Source organism: Macaca mulatta, chromosome 3 (assembly GCF_049350105.2).
Source record: "Macaca mulatta isolate MMU2019108-1 chromosome 3, T2T-MMU8v2.0, whole genome shotgun sequence".
Classification (NCBI taxonomy): domain Eukaryota; kingdom Metazoa; phylum Chordata; class Mammalia; order Primates; family Cercopithecidae; genus Macaca; species Macaca mulatta.
In genome coordinates this window covers 135,758,924-135,782,652 of record NC_133408.1, presented here as the reverse complement: position 1 = coordinate 135,782,652, position 23,729 = coordinate 135,758,924, and the positions used below count along the sequence as shown (strand labels likewise).

General features: G+C 35.3%; 1 pseudogene; it reads left to right on the top strand.

Moving 5' to 3' along the window:
• Positions 1–14,663: 14,663 nt before the first annotated feature.
• On the top strand, positions 14,664–15,311 carry LOC708456 (UV excision repair protein RAD23 homolog B pseudogene; annotated as a pseudogene).
• The last annotated feature ends 8,418 nt before the right edge of the window (positions 15,312–23,729 follow it).

The following is a 23,729-nucleotide window of genomic DNA, read 5'->3' as shown; positions in this document are numbered from 1 at the left end:
GCTTATATCTTAGGGATGCTATTTTTAAAGTCTTTGAAGAAAAATGTGTTCCAAGAGCCTGAAAAAAAAAAAATTCATCTGTGATTGTCTCATAAATTTGTTAGAAATAATAAATTATTTACGTAAGCAAATTCGTCAAATGAAATTAAAAGCAAATCCTTTTTCCTAAAGCAATTCCTAAATTTTACTTCAAATTTAAGAATGTTGAAGTAATTTCCCCCAGGTAAGGTAACTGGTAAAGTCGAGGTTCACCACCCAAGGGATTTCTCTAAAGCAGGTATTAGAAAACTTAGAATGTGAAATACCTTAGGATTCAACTTCTATGCATTTCCAGAGTTGATTTTTCAAGACACTGTGTTTGTGTAAATAAGCTTAACACAATAGGTCAACTTTACAATCTACCTTCAATCAATCTCAAAAACGAAGCCAAACACTCTGGAGCTGTTGGCATGGAAATGAATGGTATTATGTTAAGATACCAATAAACTTGAATAGATGTTTGATTTGACAGTGGAGAGTTAAATGGTAAACCCTGATCTCAACTATGATAACTTCTTCTTATTCTGTATTTTAAATGCTAATAGTTAGGAACACTTTTTGAGAATTATGTTTTAAAATCATGAAACTGCAACAAAAAGATAACATAAGTCACCTTGATATTTTTGCATTATATAGAAACAAATGTACAGCCAGGCATTCTCTACCCATTTTTCTCATCATGAGATGTTCTTGTACAAGCAGAGTATATTTAGCAAAATGTAAATGTCACTGGATATTATAAATAATTAGATTTCCAAGGTCTACAAAAGATAGCAAACTCTAAACATTATTTAACAGTAAAACAACATGAAGTATTTAGAGACTTTTAACCTGGAGTGCTTGCATATTTTAAAAGCCAGTCTGATGAGCTATAGACCTAAAGGTTGCTCTAAATGTGATACATTGTACCTTCAAAATTCTCTTTTGCTTTCTTCTAGGATGGAAGCAAATGACAAAATAAATAGCAGCTATTATACATGTTATCTAACAGTGGGATTATAGGAAAAGTATATGTGGTGCCTATACCTTTTATTGAAAATTCATGGCTACTCTCACATAACTGAAATTCTACTTAAGATTGCACAGTGCCTGTCCTAACTCTACTATAGAATTGAGACAATGTGAGACATTACAATCATTTCATTAGTACACAAAATATGCACCTCTAAAATGTTGACAAGAGAATAAATGTTATGAATGCCAAGATTTGTCTTCGGTTTTATGTGTCATCCTTCAGATTAAGTTGGAGCAAGTTAGAAATAAATGCCAGAATAATGGGTTCTTTAGATTCCTCAAAATGTGCTTTGGCTTATCTACCAGTTGCCAATGTCCTTACTTATTTCTTTTAACTCCTCTTTATGTCTTTTTACTTTTATCTTTATCCTATAGAAAATATATAGATGATGCCAAAAAATGACTGTTAGGAAAACTAAACATTCAGAACTATCTATAGCCTCAGATTCCCCCATGTGGCATTAGCAGTGGAATAAAGAGTCTTTGGGACAAAATTAGTCACCTACATCATAAAATAAAACAAGAATAATCCTCAGAAGTAGAATCATCAAATAATTTATCATCTAAACAAGACTTTTTTTTGAGAATAAAAGAGGCTGCTTTTAATAATTACATACAAATCAATAATACTATAGACAAATGACAACATCAAAATCTGAACCCTTGGGACCCTTTTCTAGATACTCTTGGGAAACAAGGAAATAGAAAATTAACAACAACAACAACAACTGACTTACCACCAACAGTGAGGGAAGAGCTTTAGTGGACTGAAAAACTTTGGAGTTACCAATAATATTGGGTGATGTTACTGTATTTGATTTGAGAGGATCCAGGCTAGCAGTTTGAACAATATCAGACAAGGAGAACCAGGTGAGAAAATAAATGCCAATTAGGAAGGTACTGCTTGCCAGATCAAGGGTTTTATTCCAAAATCCCTCATTCTTGCTAGTCTTACATCATTGTATGAAGAGCAATCTCAGTCTGGTAGAAGAAGGAGAAAAGAAAGAAAAGAAAATTGGGTGTTCATCAGGAGTTCCAGTCTCCCCCATGATGGGTTCCATCACTGGTTCTCCAATTTCAACAGCAGAAAGTCAACTAGCTTCTAGAACAAGCCTTCCCAGGAGGCAATCCCATACCATCTGCTGCTGAATCAACCTCAGGTCCTTGTTAAAGAACAGCCTGCTATGCCCCACCTCATGTTCCCAGTTTGCCTGAAATTTCACATGCTAAAATTTGTGTTTGACAGACGTTCCTTTAGGGCAGTGTTACCAACACTTTAGACATCTGTTTACCACATTCACCATTTTTGATATAATATGTAGTATTTGCAATTAAACTTAATTTAATATAAAATGAAACCATTACCTCATAGACTTGATGTCCTACTTGTATTTTTCAAATATATGCAAAAACCAAACAATAGTAAAAGTTTATTTCTGCGTGACTTAAAATTATCTTGCATACTGTGGGAGACAGTACTCATCAATATTCCTTCAATATCGTATCATCAATATTCATTCCTGGGCATATGGGAAACTATACTTTCCAGCTCCTTGGCAGTCATGTGAATTCACTTGACTAATTCTAGCCAAAGAAATATGAGCAGAAGTGATATGTATCACATCTGGGCTGAGGCTGTGAAATACTCCTAAGAAATCATTTGGTCTTTCTGAAGCCCTTTCTGTAGCAAAAGAGGATAACTTACATTGAAATGGTGGCATGATGGAATTGAATCATCTTAGATTACTAAATCACCACTGGAAACAGCTACTCTAGAAAGTTATTCAGACCCACAAGAGACTTTGTATGAATGGGAGGAAACATGTTATGTTAAGCTGCTTAATTTATTTGTTACCACAGCAGAGCGTAGCCTCTCCTGACTAAATGCACACACTGTACCTACTGTGCTTTAGGGAACGTGCTTTTGGACAAACTTACAGCATTAACAAGTTGCTGACTGTGTATTACGGTGTATTCCATTCTATGTGCCACTAAAACTTACTTCAGCAGCAGCATACAGACAGGGAGAGATGTGGATACTTGAGAGCCAAGTAAGAGGTAAAGTAATTCCCTGTGCCACTTGTAGAATGGGGTGGAATATGCCTTTAGCTTTTGCAGTTGAACATTTACACAAAAATGATGACATATATATTATTTATAGGTGGACAACATCACATAGTACTACATCTGAAGAACATTATGATTAAAAACAGTAAAATCAAAGTATCAAAATGGCAATGATAATTATCCTTTTTATAACTAAAGACAGAAATACATAAATTTTATAAATCTATAAGGGCTTAAGATACTTAGATAACATAACTTCTCTGTGGTAGTTATGGCATTTCAGCTTCACTAATCCCTCTGCTATTCCTGCTAGCCCTGCTATCCTAATGACCTCCAGTCTGGAGCACCTCAAATGTCCCACCAATAAGACCTGCTGTTGCTGCTCCTGCCACCATTGCTGCTTCTGGGTTTTACAGGTCAGGACTGCTGATGCTTGTATCGGTCATTCTATTCATATGCCTTATATCACAGAATTTGTAAAGGATCTAGAGTCTAGATTGACTGTTTCACACATTCAGTGATTCAGGCAGATAAGGACAGATAACTACATTACTCCTGATTTGTGTGCTCCTAAGGGTAGTCCCAGAGAATGGCATTCCATCAATTAGTACCATATAAGATCCAATCATTCACCTGCCTGAAACAGGTTTGGCTAATGTTATTTTGATGTTATCATTTGGATGGCTGACAATCCAATAAGTTGGCCTTGTATTTTTCCATTTTGACCAGCTATTCTAAAAAGCAAAAAAGACTCATAAAATTTTAATGAAATTGCTCTCATAAAATTTTAAAATTCTTTGTTTCTGACTTATACTAGGTTTAGTCTCATTTTCTTTTAGGTCTTTAATAATAAAGAAAAGCAGAAGCAGCATTTGGAGCCATGTATCAGCTTTAATGAACTTTAATCAAAGAGCAGTCATGATTTTCCTGCCTTTTTATGGCAAAATGAAAAGATTAATTCTGAAAATTCTATAATATACAGGCCCTGGGAGGTTTACCTATACTCTTCCTTATAGATTATAGATAATTCCTTAAAGAGACAGAACTCCAATCAGTTGCTTTAAAAAATCTAACATTCTACTTAAAAAAGAAAAAATCTAACATTCTAAAAAAACTTCTATAATATGTTATAATAGATGAGTTTCTATGTCTTTTGTTATACATATTTGTGAGTTATTGGTGGCACCAGCAGTGAATTGGTTATATTATGTTATTATTACTCTCAACATCTAGTACTATATTCCAAACTGATTCCACTTTAAAAGGAATAAAAATGATTACTGTTAACTTTTTATTCTCTATATGCTAGGCAGCATGCAAGGCATATTCGTATAAAATCCAGTTAAACCCAGAAAATCACTTGATGCGATAGGTACCATTTTTATAGTCATTTACACAAAACAGAATGTAGGACACAGATGTCGGTAACTTAGTTAGTTGGTTAACTGCTTAGTTAATAACTTGCCTGAAGAGAAACACCAGTAAGCAGCATAATCGCCATTTTAAATCCAGACACCAGGGTCCATGTTCCAACCATTCCAATTTTTTTTTTTAGAGAATATGATTTAAGAAAGACTTCATATTAGTTCTCCAAATACTATACTAGTAGGAACTTATCCTTAATAAATGCTAATCGTGAACTATATAGAGTTTTAAAATAAAAACCTTTCAAAGCAGTTGGTGCTTCAACAATCAGTGTCTGTGATTGAACTCAGCAAATAAAGTCCTATATTCCAGGTTGTGTCAGATGGCAGAACACATTCTCTGTGATTTCCAGAGTGACCAGCTGCACACATATTAGTGATTTCGTTAGTTAATTGAATACCGACCCCTGTAGGCTTTTGGGTTTTGGCTAGTCTTTCAGGCTTGGCAAACACGAATAACAGGATGGCTAAATAACGTAGGGAAAATTATTGAAGAACAAATTCCTAAGGGAACTAAGAAAATAAATGTTTTAAGAAAAATTGTCAGGTAATAATGGTTATTCTTATTTCTGGAAATATATATACATATATAAATATCTGAAGAAATGCACAGAGAGAAAGACACATATTTCTAGTTATGGTCACAAAAGAAGAAAGAAGTTTCCAAGAAAAGTTTAAGGGTAATAAATCATTTACACATAGTTACTGATGTTTAGATTATTTTGTCCAAAAGATTCCAAAATTTCAAACAATGTTACCACTAATGTACCTAAACTAAAGACAACATTTTATACTCTGTCCACTTAAGAAATTGACTCACTATGAAACCAATAATAAATGCCATAAACTTCAGTAAAGAAGTTATCCACTGATTTCTTTAATCTTATTCTAGACTTTAAGACTGCCCATGTGTTTTTTTCTTCCTGGCAATAAGTGATCTAACTGTTTGACAAGCAGTTTCTGAGTTGTGTACTTGAAAAAAAAATAAGGGATGGAGGGAGGCAGAAAAAAAGAGGAGAAAGAAGAAAGGAAGGGAGGGAGGAATGTAAATCATAATTCAATGTAATACATTTCTAATTTTTCTCTTTTTTTCCAAGTTTTGTGTCCTCTTTCATATTCTCTATAATCTCCATTATTTTTCAACTGCCCTTGTTAATGCCATACCCAAACCAGTTGGTACTGAGTGATTTATTCAATAAATATTTATTCAGTTTGTATTATTTGCAAGGCAATATACAAGGGCTTAAGATACTTAGATACCAAACATCAGTCTCTTCTTGTTCATTATTTGGAGCACTTCTTTAGTTGCTCAGATTCTCTTGATAGAGGATGAAGGTTCAATTGTCAGCGTAAAGTGAAGAAAACAATTACATTCCATCACAAAAGACGAGGAAGGATTTAGATAAAACCAATGCAATTATCCATTAGTCAGCTGTCAAGAAACTGAGCAAAATGACCAAATATTGTGTAATATTTTATCGCATTTTCAACTGTCATACAATTGGCAGAGAGATGTAAAATTTTACATATCACATAAAACTGACATAAACTCAATGAATATGCCTGTTTTACATTAAAGAGGAACATACATTGACTTTAAAGTTGTGAAGAATATGACTGAAAATAGGAATATTCAAAATAAATTATATTTTGGCTTTGAAAGTGAATTTTATAGTTCAAAGGAATCACAATGACCAAGGAGAAAACCTGGCAGAAGGCCTATGAAGCCCCTTCTCCCCACCCTCCACCACCCCATAAGGACTTCCTCTCCTTAACGTAATTCCAAATAACCATCCATGGAAGAGACAACACATGGAAAAAAGAATGTGATGTTGGTGAGATCCCAAAGATGGAACAAGAAATCTAAAATTATTATTTTTGCCACCTTTTATTCAGCTTTACTATAATTTCTAAAAATGATTTGGCAAATCATTTTGTACACGAACCAGATGATTGTTGTAAATGAGCCAGATTTTGCATAAGCAAGGATTTCAGGTACAGCGCCTCTTTGTTCGAATCTGTTGTTTTACTATTGGGGTTATTTTTGATGGGCGATATGAGTGGTTATTTCGCATTACTAGGTAGTTCTGGCTTCTCATGCTCCAGTGCATAACACTAGCACCGTGTGGAGGCCAGGACTGGTACTACATGTTTTCAGTTGTCGAGGAAATATAGTTACAAGCCTATTTATGCTCACAATTTGTTTCTTATAACAAAATTAATAATTTGCTTTATTAAGTGATAATGTGACACTTTATGTTCTGAAAATAGCTAGTTTTCAAGAATGGGTCTTGCTAGTTAAGGGTGAAATTTTTAAGTGTTAACAGCAAGAATTCTGTTCAGGAAATATGCTTAACAAGTGGCTCAGAATGTTTAAAAGATGACCATAAATATATCAGAAACAAAGGTGATAAATAGACAAATATGTTTTATGAAAATGTGTTGATTAAAATTTAGCAAACTCAGTTAAGTTTTATAGTTTAGAAAACTCTAAATTGAATCAGTCCTGATTTTTAACTATCATGTCTCATACTTAAAGCATCTCTACTGTTACTGCTACGATGAGACAATGATCTAATTCCTGCATGTCCTCTTTGTATAATCACATGTTTATAGTAAGCAATAAATAATGCAAAAATATGAACAAAAAATAAACTGTTCTAACCCCTAACCTCATTCCTTTTGATTGTCAAAAAATAAAAACAAAATAATAAAACAATATGTTTCCCTTGAGATCGAAATAGAAAAAATATTTTCAACCTAGAATTTTACTTTGTATTATATAGGACTAAGAAATTATCATGTTTCCAAAGAGAAATTAGTGTATGTGCGCAGAGCTATGCCTAAAATTAATTGCAGGAGAATTTCAATGCATTGTTTAATGATCTCAAGGTAGATCACTAATCATTATTGAGAAAAGTTATAAAAATGGAATTTCAATTAAAACTCTACTGTATGAAATTTTAATGGCTAAGTAAGAAAAGCGAACTAGTACATCGTGTTTGTACAATAAAATTGGAAAGAGTTATGCAGGGCTAAAATGAAAGAAACAATAATATGTTTTACAAATAAGGGTGAAAATCAAGTTAAAGATTTCCTGAGTGATACAAGTTTTAAATAAGAGTCTACCTTGCCAGTTATTTCAATGAAGTAAGCTTTACAGTATTAAAAACATGACATATTATTTATTTCCAATGATAGGATAAAAATTTATGGAAATTCATTTAAATTCCCAGAAGGCACTGTTTCCTATAGTTTTTCAACTATAATGATATTAACATTGACATTTGATAAAAATCATTCAAGTACAAATTTCCTCATTCTGAATAAGCAATCAAGTTAGTTAAATATTTCTTCTAGAATTTTTCATTTTTTTCTATTATTCATTATGCAATTTCTTCATATCTTTCCCACATAATCAAATGATTCCTCTTTATTGAATAATTCTCAAACAGCATAGAAAAAATGTAGTTTCCCATCATAAAAATAAATCTCCCCTAATCTCACTTATCCTCCAGTGACAGATTCATTTCTGGTTCCAACTTACAGTTAATTTCTTCAAAATACTGTCTATACTCAGTCTTCATTTGTTCACCTCTCATTTTCTCCTGAATCTACTCTATCAGTTAGAATTTTGGTTGGTTGCAGGTGGTAGAAAACCCAAACAACAGTGATTTAAATACGACAAATTTGACTTCTCCTTCTTGTAAACACAGTCCTGGGCTAAGTCCAAGGCTGATGTTCCAGAGTGAGCATCATTACCAATATGAGCATTTTCTATCTTGTATTTCATTCATCTTCAAAAGGTAGCCTCCATCGCATAGTCCCAACTGCAGCCATCACATCCTTTTTGTTGGCAACAATAATTAAGAATTAATAAAGAAGGGTATAGCTATGGCTTGAATGTCCCCTGCTAAACTCATGTCAAAATTTAATTGCCATTATGACAGTATTAAAAGGTGGGACCTTAAGAAGTTATTAGGTCCTGAGAGCTCTGCGCTTATGGCTGGATTAATGCTATTGTCTTGAGAGTGGGCTCCTGATGCAAGGATGAGGTCAGCCAGCTTTATTCTCTGTCTTGCTGTCAAACATGTGTACCTCCTCACCATGTGATGTCTTCTCCCATGCTATGAGGCAGCAAGAAAACCCTCACCAGATGTGGCCTCTCAAACTCAACTTTCCTGCCTCCAGAACCATGAGCCAAATAAACTATTATTAATTAATTAGCCAGTCTATGGTTTGCTATTATAGCAGCAAAAAAACGGACTAAGAGAGTTGTGCCTTCTGCTTTTAAAGACACTTCATAGAAGCCCCCATGTTCCTGACCTCTAAATTTTTGAGTGCCACAGGATTTAGACCTATGACTTCATCTGTTCTCCATCTATACTCACCCAATATGGCAAATTTGCAATATGTCAGCTTGGCTAAACTGAACTGCCTTTCCTAGAGTTCCTTTTCGTGTTTATTTCCGATTAGGCTGAGTCAAAAAGGAGATTCTTGGGAGAATTGAAGGGTGGAAAAGAAACAACAGTCATTTTTGTAAAACACACTGGTTGCTTACATGTTGGTTTCAGTGGCAGCTTTCAGGCCTGCCACTGGTACACCGTCCAAGGAACCTCCTTCAGCTTCTCTGTCTCCTGGGCCAGGTGTGTGTCTTTAGCTCCATGACTAAGGGCTCCAGCTTCTGCAGAACACCCACATCACCAAAACCAGAGGGGACAAAAACTGATACTCTTTTTGGTCTGTCTTCATTGGGCTCTTGTTCATTGTTCATGCATGGAGGTTTTAGATTGTTCTTTCTCTCTCTTTCGTTTGGTAAGCTTCTTTTCTGACTACCCACCCTCTGTACAAGCTGTATTATTATTATTATTTTTTTTTGAGACGGAGTCTTGCTCTGTTGCCCAGGCTGGAGTGCAGTGGCGCAATCTCGGCTCACTGCAAGCTCTGCCTCCTGGGTTCATGCCATTCTCCTGCCTCAGCCTCCCTAGTAGCTGGGACTACAGGCCCTGCCACCATGCCCGGCTAATTTTTTGTATTTTTAGTAAAGCCAGGGTTTCACCGTGTTAGCCAGGGTGGTCGCGATCTCCTGACCACCTGCCTCGGCCTCCCAAAGTGCTGGGATTACAGGCATGAGCCACTGCGCCTGGCCCAAGCTATATTGTTAGGCATAAAGATAACTACCTTACAGTGACTTATTAATCAGCTTCCACAAATGTATAATTTGAAATCCTTATAACAAACCTGTATTTATCTTCTTGGGAAACTGCTTCTTCTATTGAACCCTGACTAGTACACCCTCTGGAAATCTTATCCAAGACCATGACTTTTCATAACATCAAAGTGCGGAGGATCCCAAATTTATACCAATAAACTCAACCCATTCAACCCTTTCCACTAAATTACAGTTTTTATATCCTCTTGCCTTCTAGATATCTCCACTTGCATGTTTAATAAGCATCTGTACTTTAATATGTTCTGGTTTCTAATCTGCCCTTTATTCCCTCCATCTATAAACCTACTTCCTCCCTCTAAATAAATGAACACATCTAGATCCCTTCCCACAAACGCTCTTCTGCTCCATGTCAATTAGGATAAAAATCAAATCCTTATAGTTGTCTAGGAGGTCTTTCTTGATGTGGACCCCTACTATATCTTTGACCTTATCCATCATTTTCCTTCTTCCTCACCCTATTCAAGACACATTGAGTCCGTTGATAATTCTCCCACTTCAGGGACTTGTGCATACTGTTTCCTCTTGCTAGAAAGCTCATCCCTCAGAAATACATGTTTTACTCGTAGTAACTCTAAATTTTTATCGGAAATCAAAAAGTTAAGAAAGTATAATTACTAAGAAAATAAATACTGAATATAATTAATTATAATGTATAATGCTAAACACTAATTTCAACTATCTATAAGCATCTGTAATAATGTTTTTAACTGGAAATAATTTTTTAAAGCAATATTTACAGTAAAAGAGCATGTGTTGGATCCTGGTTTAATACTATGTGACTGAATGGTACCCTTGATCAAAATATTTAACTTTTCTGAGTATTATTTTCTATCACCTGTATCATAGATGTAATAATAATAACTTAAGTAGAATACATATTCTGAAACACATATGATTATACTCGAACTTTTAATATGCAAATATTTCTATATTTTTATGTGGTCTTCATGTTAATATTAGCATATTTGTATATTTAAATAAGTTTTCCTGTTTCAATTTTTGGATTATGAAAAGGTCTGCATGAAAGTTTATAAATATGTTAGTTGTTTTATTTGTACCATTTGAACAGTGGGTTATTTTTTTCCCTTAAAAACTGCTTCCTGACTGGGCACTGTGGCTCACGCCTGTAATCCCAGGACTTTGGGAGGCTGAGGCTGGAGGATCACGAGGTCAACAAATAGAGATCATCCTAGCCAACATGATGAAAACCCGTCTCTACTAAAAATACAAAAATTAGCTGGGCGTGGTGGTGTGCACCTGTAATCTCAGCTACTCAGGAGGCTGAGGTAGGAGAATCACTTGAACCCGAGAGGTGGAGGTTGCAGTGAATGGAGATCTCGCCACTGTACTCCAGCCTGGCAAAAGAGCAAGACTCCATTAAAAAAAAAAAAAAAAAAAAAAAACAGAAAAGAGAAAAAAAACTTACGACAATAACATAAAAAGCAGCATAATTGGTTTTTCAGGATTGAAATAGCTTAGCTCTTGTATTATTCCTAGTGTTTCATATTTTCAAAGGCATTGCTATAAATATAGAATGTCTCCTGTGTACTGTTGAAGAGATGTAAGTAGCAACCTAATACCTCTTCATTCTCATTCATGAAATGAAACCTCTGCAGAAAGACAATATACTCTCTCAGAATAAAAGAAAGCTAATATCTCATCAGAACCTTTAGATTACTTATCTTTTGACTTTCTTTCAATCCATCAGCCTCTCTTATCTTTACTTCCTCCTTATCCTGCTTAGAGTCTAACATTTCCCTGTTTCAATAATGCTATTGCCGATAACCTAAACTCCTTAGTCCCTCTCTCTTATTCTTCAACTACTGGGCAAAACACAAGCTCTGGATTAACATGATTATCTAATGATATAGTTTAGCTTTGTGTCCTCACCCAAATCTCAACTTAAATTTTAATCCCATAATCCCCACATGTCATGATGATGACCTAGTGGGAGATCATTGAATCATGGGGGCAATTCCTCCATACTGTTCTCTTGATAGTGAGTGAGTTCTCACAAGATATGATGGTTTTATAAGCGTCTGGCACTCCTTTTCTCTCCTGTCAGCCTGTGAAGAGGTGACTTTCATCCTGATTGTAAGTTTCCTATGGTCTTCCCAGCCATGCAGAACTCTGAGTCAATTAAACCTCTTTTCTTTATAGATTACCAAGTCTCGGGTATTTCTTCACAGCAGTGCGAGAATGGACTAATACACCTGCTTTCTCTGTGTCTAGACACAAAGTAGCTAGGTATTTTCTCAAAAAGCCATGACAAGGAGGATGGATATTACACTGAAGGTATAAACAGTAACTCACTTGGGCTCTCTTCACTGTCCAGCAAATTCAGGATCTTTGGCTATTAAACCCATAGTCTCACTCTTCTCAGTACTTTTTCCCAAAACATTCCTTCTCAAATGTGTAAGCTACCCTTCCCCAAAATCTTTCCTCATTTATAGCATATAACCTGGATGTCTATTTCATAGAAAAAGCTAAAAACTTACGCATATATGCTTTCGTTTCCTGCACACATTTCTGTTGATTAATTGTTGATTAAAGAGGGATGTGGTATCCCTCCTTCATCTGTCATTGATATTTCTAGCTATAGGCTGAATTCTATCTCTTCCCCCTTCTTAGAAACTGTGCATTATAAATTGCTTATCCCTTTTCTCTTTCAATTGCTCTTTTTAAAGTAGATGTATAAATGTGCTCAAGTCTTCATATTAAAAAGAAAAAGAAAAATAGCAGTCTTCCTTCAAACTCTTATTCTCTATACTATCTATCTCCTCGACAGCCTCGTCCCTGTTACAGCAAAGCATTCTTTAACATTCTCTTTTCTCTCTTTTTCTGTACTTCATCTTTCTTTTCAAATTGCTATTGTTAGGCCGCTGATCCTATCACATCACTAAATAGGTGAGTGATGCTTTCATGTCACAAACCACTGCTCATTATTCAGCTCTTATAAAAAATATGCAAATAAAAAAGAAAAACTAAGAAACCAATGGCCTATAATTTTTATGTCAAGATTTTCCATAGTCTATAATAATTTCCCTCTGTCCAAGACCTACTCTCTTTAATCACCAACTTTACAAACGTTTATTTCTAAATAGTTTTCTTTGAAAATGTTTTTTCTCTCTTTTTTTTTTTTTTTTTTTTTTAATCAGGGTCTCACTCTGTCACCCAGACTGGAGTGCAGTAGTGTCATCACAGCTCACTTTAGCCTTGACCTCCTGGGCTCAAACAATCCTCCCACCTCAGCCTGCTGAGTAACTGGGACTACACACAGGTGCCAACCTGCCTGGCTAATTTTATTTTTATTATTTTTTTACAGATGGGATCTCACTATGTTGCCCTGCCTCATAAATATGAATTTTAAAAATTATTTTCAATATTCTTACACCAAGCTTATAGATACTGAATCTATGAACTATGGTTTTCTAGATATGTTAGTTATCTGTCACTGAAGAACAACATTACCACAAACTCAGTGACTTAAAACAATACACTAACTCTCTCATAGTTTCTGGGGAAGAAGGCTGGCACAGCTTAGCTAGGTCCTCTGCTCAGGGTCTGGCAAGGCTGCAATCAGTGTCCGCTAGAGCTGAAGTCTCATTACAGGCTCTGCAAGAGAAGGATCTGCTTCACTCAAGTTGCTGGTTAAATTCAGCTTCTTGTAACTGTAGTACTGAGGGATTCAGTTTCTTATAGCCTGTCACTCCAAAGGCTGCCCTCAGTCCTATAGGTCTCCCACAGATTCTTATTACATGGTGCTCCCCAACATAGCCTCTAGCTTCCTCAAAGTGAACAAGGGAGAGAGTCCAACAAGATGAGCACTACAATCTAATACCATTTAATCATGTAATCACATAGACATAAACATATACATCACATCACCTTTGCCATTATCTATTGACTAGAAGGAAGTCATGTGTCTCACTCACACTCAAGGGAAGAGGATCACACAAGAGCATGAACACTAGGAGGTGGAGATCTCTGGGGTCACCTTAAGAATTTGTCTAACACTGAGAGGCAGGTCATGATGATGACGACCACCATCCTGTGGTGGACTAATGGATTCTCTTATGTCACAGAGTTCCTCATGCCTCCTGCAGACTCAATGCACTTGTTCACAAGGAAAGCCATAGTTGAGGAGGCATCAGCATGACCTTGGGCCTGGGCTGTTGGTGAGACCACCCAGATGGGTGAATATGACAAGCCTCCAACCCCACCACCTTCCTTCCTAGAGCACAAGGAGCGCAGATGACCCCAAGGCCTGGCTGGGCCACAGACCCAGCCTGGCTGGCACCAGCAATGGCCCTGCAGTGGAGCTGTGAGGGGCACCACACAGATCACCCTAAAACTTAGGCAGCCAACCTTCAAGTTCAACATCGACTCTGAAGAGACAGTGAAAGTACTGCAAAGGAAGGTTGAATCTGAAAAGAGGAAAGATGACTTTCTGGTAGCAGGTCAAAAATTATTTTATGCAGGCAAAATCCTCAATGATGATACTGCTCTCAGAAAATATAAACTTGTTGAGTCTATGGTGATAAAACCCAAACAGTGACAATACCAGTTCCAGCTACAATGCAGCAATCAAATCCTGCCACCACTATGAAGTGAGTTCCTCCACAGCAGCTGCTGTGGCTCAGGCTGCAACCCTCATCTCTGCCTTGGCTCCCACATCCACACCTGCATCTATCATCCCACCAACAACGCCATGTCCTGAACATGTACCTTCTAGTGCAATGAAACAAGATAAACCTGCAGAAAAGTCAGCAGAAATACCAGTGGCTACTAGTTCAACATTAACTGAGAGTAGAGCAGTGGATTCTTCTCTGCCAAACCTTGTTGAAGTTGCAAATGCACTTGTAAAAAGTCAGTCCTATGAGAATATGGTAACTGAGATCATGTCAATGGGCTATAAACAAGAGCAAGAAATTGTGTCCCTGAGAGCCGTTTACAACAATCCTGACAGAGCAGTGCAGTATCTTTTAATAGGAATCCCTGGAGGTAGAAAAAGTCAGGCTGTGGTTGAGCACCTCCCCCCATCCCCAATCAGGTACTACTAGGACCCCTCAGTCTTCAGCAGTGTCTTCAGCTGCTGCAACTATGACAGCAACAACTACAAGTTCTGGGGAACATCCCCATGAAATTTTATAGAATCAGCCTCAGTTTTGACAGATGAGACAAATTACTCAATAGAGTCCTTCCCTGCTTTTCCAGCATCGCTATAACAGATAGGTCAAGAGAATCCTTAATTGCTGCAGCAAATTAGCCAACACCAGGAGCATTTTATTCGGATGGTAAATGAGCTAGTTCAAGAAGCTGGTGATCATGGAGGAAGAGGTGGAAGTGGCAGGAGAGCAAATGCAAAGTTGGAAATGGTCATATGGACTACATTCTAGTAGTTAGGATAAAGAAGCTATAGAAAGGTTAAAGACATTAAGATTTCCTGAAAAACTTATGAGCATATTTCGTTTGTGAGAAGAATCAGTTTGGCTACCAATTGTCTTCTATAGCAGAACTTGAATGAAGATTGAAAGGGACTTTTTTGTATCTTATGCTTCACACCAGTGCATTACACTAACTACATCCAGTGGGTTGTCTGGAAAGCCTTGGAATCCTACCCACAATACTTTGTATATGATAGATTGTTGGAGGTGGGGAGGGTGGGATCTAGGATATAGGGCAGGGATGAATACAGTACACGTCTGCTTCAATTAGATGCTGCACATCCAAACAGTATGATTATACAACCTGCTTTTGCAGGTCTTTATTTCTTCTATAAAGTAGGTAACTTTCTCTAGGTTTCACTCCTTTTAGTATACTAGATACAGAAATTTAGTGTGATGCCCTGCTTTATATTTCTTTGACTTAGCATTGGTTTCAGAAATAATCATTGGTATGTAGAATTTTCAGTCTTTGTTTCATGAAAACACTGGATAAGGGCTTTGTGGAATTAAAAAGAAACTCTATGGCAACTGTAAAGAGAAATGCCAAATTATTGATGGTTAATTGTTGCTACTTCACAAAAGTTTAAAATTAATGTATAAGAAAGCCCATTCTTTCCTGTTAAATACCTGGGGTGGGGTAGGGGAGAAAAGGAAGCTTTTCTTACAATGAAAATAACTACTTTAACTATTTTAAAATTTCTTGATAACTTAATTACAGGCCTTTTTAAATTTTTATTTTTTGAAACAGTCTTGCTCTTTCACACAGGCTGGAGTGCAGTGGCCTGATCATGGCTTACTGTAGCCTTGACCTCCTGGGCTCAAGTGATTCTCCTGCCTCAGGCTCCCAAGTAGCTGGGACTTACAGACACACACCACCATGCCTGGCTAATTTTTAATTTTTTGTAAAGACAAGATCTTACTACCTTGCCTAGACTGGTCTCAAATGCCGGGGCTCAAGCGATCCTCCTGTCTTGGCCTCCCAAAGTGCTGGGATGACAGGTGTGAAGTACCATGCCCGGCCAGACGTGCCCTTCTGACATGATCTAACAAGCTGTACAAGTATAGACAAAGTTATTTTCCTGCTTACATTTTTTGTTTGGGGAAAAAAATTGGTGTGTTTCTGATTACTGTTTACTTCATTGTTGTATTGCAGTAAAAGTTTTAAAACAATCGTTGCTTGTTTGCTTTTGATGTATTCCTTAGTGAAATTAGCACTTTTAGGTCCAATAAAGAACAGAATTCTCTTTTCCTCTTTCCCTTTCCTCAGCAGAAATGTGTTTATCAGCAAGTTGTGGGTCTTACTACTGCCTTTAAAAAAAAAAAAAAAACAAAACTCACAAAATGCTGATTCAGATCGAAATTAATGCAAACATTTCAAAACTAGATTTCTGATATTTGCAGATGATTTTCTTTATTAGTTAAGAATGTATTACCACTGAAATAATTAGTGTTGTTTTGCTTTCAAAAAGAGAAGGTGGACAGAACTGTGATCCAGCATCCCTTATTGCACTGGAAAGTCTTACAAATTCTTTTGAAAGGATGAGGAGATGTGTCTAGAAAAACACTTTTGAAAATATATAATCAAGATATCTCATGGCGTATTAAAGGAAAAACATTTTATAGCAAAAATATTATCTGTCCACCACAGTGAAACTTGTTTTATCCACACTTACTATTTTTTTTTTCCTTTTAGAAGAAGAAAATGCAAAGCAACAAAATATCAGAAACAGACTCTGGTACATTTCAGATGTTCATCTTTAACATCAGTGTGTTTTCTGCCTCAGTCAGAAAACTCTAGAACTGGTTGAAAACTTGAGTGTGTTGGGACTCAGAAAATGTAACCCTGGAATATGGTGCATTTACATGAAGCAGCCTCAAGATTTCTCTGATTCTCCCGCCACCCCTGTAACACCTACCTGCTGTCTTTCAATCCTGTCTCTCCCAAAGCACAAAGTGAAGTTTTCTCTGAAGTTCCCTTATCTAGCTAGAAACGAGATCTGCAAAGAACACATTTGCCTTTCCTGAAATTTCATTAACCAGAGAAGATTAAAACTCGTATCGCAGAGAAAGAAACTGAAAATTAAACACCACACTTAAAGCCCAGATAAACTTCATCCCAAACTATTGTCTGCTCTACATCCCATTCAATTTCCAAAGAAAATTATTTAGCAACTATTGTTTGAGCATTAGGCCCAATCTCCTCCTAAAAATAATTTACTATCCCTCAAGTGGCCAAATTTTCCCCATCTCTCTGCTTCTCCTGTGAAGAAGTGTATATATACATGCATCCGTACCTAATTGGGTTATTGGGTGATCATTTCCCTGTGACTTCCCCATGCTATGCACATTAAATAAATTTGTATGCCTTTCTCTCCTATTAATCTTCCTTTTGTCAGTTCATTTTTAACAAACCTTCAAGAAGTGAACGGGGAAACTTTCCTTCTTTGCCTCTTTTAGTGGATTTTAAAGATCCACCCTTGAAAATAAGTGTACTTTTTTTTTTTTTTTTTTTTTGAGACAGAGTCTCACTGTGTTGCCTAGGCTGGAATGCAATGATGCGATCTCAGCTCACTGTCTGCCTCCTGGTTCAAGTAATTCTGCTGCCTCAGTCTCCCAAGTAGCTGGGATTACAGATGCCTGTCACCACGCCCAGCTAATTTTTGTATTTCTAGTAGAGACAGGGTTTCACCATGTAGGCCAGGCTGGTCTCAAACTCCTGACCTAGTGATCTGCCCACCTCGGCCTCCCAAAGTGCTGGGATTACAGGTGTGAGTCACCATGCTCAGCCATAAATGTACTTTTATAGTCAATAATTATCTCACCTGTAAGATGAAAATGTACCCTAATGTCTAGTGAGACACATTTTACTTAAAGAAAAAATTTAAATGTTTGTTTCATGACATGTGCGTAGCATTTTATTTGCCATTCACCCTACTCTTTAAATAACTGTTTTGAAATCATGTATTCCTTGAGAAGCATTTGCTATTTTAAAGGGATTCCAATCAGTTATTAGTATTCTTTTGGGGAAAAAAAAAAGATACACTAAAAAGGCAATTTAGGATCTATGTGAGCTAAAAAAATAGATTGACCATATTCACTTCAGTTATCTTTATAACTGTGTTTCAATTGTCTCTCTTTTAATTATTGCCAATTTATTTAATATGCATAGCATGGGGGAGCCACAGGGAAATGATTATCCAATAACCCAATGAGGTGCAGGTGCATGCATATATACACTTCTTCATAGGAAAAGGGGAGAGATGAGGAAAATTTGGCAACTTGAAGGATGGTACATTATTTTTACTGGGAAATTAGGAAATCCGGGCTTGTAGACTATGCAGTTTGCTGTTATTTTTATCAACCTAAATAACAAATGGCCAGGGATATGCTAAAAGAAATGATGCTTAGTCCAGAATAGGAACTGCAATGGGTATATGTGTGTCATAGTCATCTCTGTGCGTATTCAGAGATGTAAAATAAAACAAATGTTTTCAAAGAAAAAAAATGAAGAGGATTACATAATTAGTGTGAGATAATTATCCTTAATTGCAAAGATTAATAACAAGGGTGGAGTTAGTGCAAAGTTGAGTAGGCAATTTCTGGGTAGATGTTCTGGCAGAAGTTTTTTGATTGACTGATTTAATTAGTTAGTTAGCTAGTTACTTATTTGCATAAGGTTGTGATAGCTTTTGTGCAAGGTTATAGTTTTTTGAAGAGCCTTTTGTGATGTCTTTTTTTTTTTTTTTTTTTAACCAGACAATTGTGCATGAAAACCATTCTTTCATGTCCTTTTTCTGCTCCATTTTCAGGGATTTTTTTCTTTTTTCTTTTTTTTTTGTTTTTTAACACAAGTGACTCTATTTTTATTCTGACAATTTTTAACATTGTTTATAGGTAGATTTTAGCCAAGTTGTAACTAAAATTACATCTAACTTAATAATTTGCTGTTGTCTTAAATAAAAAGTCACTCTTTCATAAAACTATGCATAATTGTATCTTGGACACAAGAAGGATGTTAGTTTATCCAGTGATTGAAGGATCTTTTATTAAATTATGTGTCATCTATAAGGCAATCCTCACAACATAAATCCTAAGAATAGTTTTATATTAAGGAACAAATAATACATACATATGCATGCATGGAGGCACACACTACCTGTGAACAAATTTGGAGATATTGAAGAAAGCTTTGAAGAAATGCTTATAACTTAGATTAAAATTAATTATATAAAATATTAATTTAGACAATTTAAAAATCAATTAAAATTTAACTAAAATTCCACTCTTTGGTTCTTTCCCTTCCTAACCTGGAAGACGATGAACTATTTTTCTTTTTTTTTTTTTTTTTTTTTTTTTTGAGACAGAGTCTCGCTCTGTCGCCCAGGCTGGAGTGCAGTGGCCAGATCTCAGCTCACTGCAAGCTCCGCCTCCCGGGTTCACGCCATTCTCCTGCCTCAGCCTCCCGAGTATCTGGGACTACAGGCGCCCGCCACCTCGCCCGGCTAGTTTTTTGTATTTTTTAGTAGAGACGGGGTTTCACCGTGTTAGCCAGGATGGTCTCGATCTTCTGACCTCGTGATCCACCCGTCTCGGCCTCCCAAAGTGCTGGGATTACAGGCTTGAGCCACCGCGCCCGGCCTACGATGAACTATTTTTCTAAGGAAAAGAAATACATTAGTGTCATCTTTTTTACTCGCAACAGTAAGTGAAGGAAAGTCAGAATTGCAAATTATACACTTTTGGTAAAAAGCCAATACAATTACAAAATTTATTTCAGTGTTTTAATACTTGATGTACAATTGACCCTTGAACAACACGGGAGTTAGGGGTGCCATCCCCCAAATTGTCAATAATTTGCATATACATAAACAGTCAACACATATTTTCTATGTTACATGTATTGCGCACCATATTCTTATAATAAGATAAGCGAGGGAAAAGAAAATGTTATTAGGAAAATCACAAGGAAAACAAAATACATTTGCAGTACTTTACTGTCTTTGTCCATACAATAAGTTTACATTGTCTATTTCCTAGATGAATCATCCGTCTGAAATGGGGGGCAACCCCAGTTGCAGACCTCGATCTGTGCTACATGTCAAGGAATTCAGCTTTTTCTTATAATGTCATGACCTATCCGCTTCCTGGGAGCACTTCCAGCATCACTAGTGACACTTCGTACGGGTGGCATGGTGTTATGCCAGGTTTAAGGTACTGCATTAAACACAATGAAAAATGCAGAACTATGGACAAACACTTCTTACTGTTACATACAATTTACTAGAGAAATGAACTGCTTGCATGGAGATGATTGGTGTCATCTGGCATTTGAGCAGATACCCCCAACAATTGAGTTCACTGCAATAGCAACAGGAGGTGGCTGGAAAATTATTACAGTAGCATAGTATGCACTACAGTTAATTTTATGCAGTTATGACTTGATACTGAATCTTTACATTTATTTACATTTCTCTCTATTGCAAATGTTGCCATGTAAAGTCTCTAAGTATATGTGTGCCTAAGTTTTGATGAATTTTATCTTTCTATAAATTTATGTGTATGTTATGGTAGTAAATGATAAAAAGACTAATGTCTACATGTATTTTATGCATTCATGACATACTTAGATTATTGTTAATTTTTCATATCTGTAGGCCATGTGTTTTGTCTTTTTCAAATTGTCATAATCTCAAGAAATGGTTAAAATATATTTACTGAATAAATCCACCTATACATGGATCTGCACAGTTCAAACTCGTGTTGTTCAAAGGTCAACTGTGTTATCTTTGTCATCACACCTCTACAGAGATTTTTTAATATTTTCAAACAGGAGGGACCACACTGTTTACACAATTTGTTTCTGTTTTTCTTAATGCAGGTAATATACAATAAACATCCTAGCAGCTATTCTGTATGATCTCAATACCTTTTATTGTCTTAAATTATTATGATTAGACTAGGTTTGAAATCACTTTCCTTCTAGTTTGCATTACAGGGACATACGAGAAGGATTAGGATTTTTCAAATACCTAATACTTACTTTTAAAAAATGCTTTTTAAAATACACATTAACTTTACAAAGAAAAATGTACCTAGTTATCTCCCCTTTGGGTATACAAGTATCCACCCTTCCTGGAGGTGATTCTTCAGTTAATGCTCTTCGATTGAGTAGCATCAAATGAGGTCCTTCTGTACTCTACAACTGGGCATGTCTGCAACCACTCCTTTTTTAAGGTTTAGTTTGTTATGCCGGGTAATCATTATACGTTCTCCTAATTTTCAGTTATCTTCACTGTGTTTTCTACAAGTCTTTTAAAGTACCAAAGTCTAAGGAATTGCAATGGATCCTTATATTAGAATATTAGGCTGTCTTTTAAAATTATGTATTTTGGAAGCCCATTTATAAATATATAAAAAGTTTACGAAATAGAATTACCTGGGAAAATTAGAATATAAAATTATATATAGAGTAGTGGTTGTGTATACACACAAAAATATAGGAAATAGACTGAGAGTTTAACAGTGTGTCTCAGAGGGAAATAATTTACATAGCTTAAATATTTTCATTTTTTAATATATTCTATAATAAACACATATTACATACATATATTTATATATAATATAAATATATAATATATAATATATTTATATTACATATTATATATTCATATTTATATATTCATATTATAATATATCTATATTATATTTAACATATAATATAATATATTAATATATAATATATATATTTTTATATATTATATATAATATGTATATATTTTATATATGTATTTAAATACAATATATGTATATATTTTATATATAGATTTTATACATATGTATGTAATACATATATAAATATATGCATATATAATACATATGTATGCAATACAGATATAGATATATATGTATATAATACATACGTATATAAACATATAAATATAATATATGTATATATTATATCATATATAATATAAATATATCATATATAATATATGTATACATGCATATAATGTATACATATATACGTATGAATATATACATATATGTATATGCATATATAAATATATACATATATTTTATATGCATACCCACATATATTACATATATATGTTACATATACATAGATAATAATGGGAATTTATTTTCTTTTCATGATTATCTTATTTTGTTGTCATTTTGTCTTTAACATGGTTTCCAGGAGTTTGAAACCAGATTCCTTTTATTTGCAATTCTACTTTTGGCTTCTCAGATATTCTGTTAACTCTGCATAGAATATCACCTTATGGAAGGTTACTGTGCTTTGGATCTGCGGCAAACAATGTAAGTCTGGCAGCCCACAGTGACCTAGGAGAATTCTTACATTTTAAGTGATGAAAAAGTATTCAAGGAAAAATAGTTTGAATACTTTTTGTTGACATGTCAAAATTAAATTTCAGTGTTCATAAGTAAAGTATTATTGGAATACAGCCATACCCAATTGTTTTCATATTATCTCCAACTGCTTTTGCACTACACCTTCAGGGTTAAGTAGTTGAGACAGAGACTGAATGGCTTATAAAGCTTAATATATTTACTACTGGGCCATTTTCAGAAAGCTTGCTGACCCTTTTCACGATTGTCATTCCTTAAATTGTGTATGTATACAAATCATAAGAGGAAATTCATAAAAATGCAAATTCTGATTCTGTGGCCTATAACTCTGCATTTCAAACAAGCTCCAGGTGATGTCAATTATTGCTCTTCCACGAACCACACTCCAGGTAATAAAGCTCTGGATAGCCATTTTGATGTAATCTGCAAAATGTAAGAGTTATTTGAAACCCATCATTCCCAAGATGTTTTCCAGTGGATGTGTGTACGTGTGTGTGTGTGCGCGCACATGTATGTGTGACTTCACATCCCTCTTTTACTGAAAATCAATAATAATGGATCTGGATAAGTGGTTTAAGTAAAGATAGGAAAAATATATGATAAAAGAAATGGTTATAGAGCATTGGTCTCCAGTAAATGCTTAGTGGAAAGTTTATAAATCTTATAGCATATATAAAATATTCAATATAATGACATATGCCAGGATATGGAGACTGTAGTTTTTTTTTTTTTTTTCTTTTTTCTTTTTTTCTTGAGGCAGGGTTTCACTCTGTCACCAGGCTGGAGTGTAAGGTCTCTTTTTTTATGTAATAAAATAATAAAAAAATAAAAAAGTTATGTGCCTACAAAGATATTTAAATTATCACTTCTTACATACTAATAATAAATGTGCATATAAAATCTGTAAAAATTATTAGGTTATAATTATTTAGTTCTTTTCCTTTTTTGAGAAAGTTATCTCAAAGTAGTTTATAAAAACAAACCAATCACCACCCGAAAACTAGTAGCTCTGGTAATTTATTATAAGTGTTGGCTATATGCTGTAGCAGTAGCTCTAGGCCACTCTTTCCCACCATTAACAGATGGACAAAGTAGGCTATTGTGTTAGAAGAGCTTTCCCAGGGAAGAACTCTA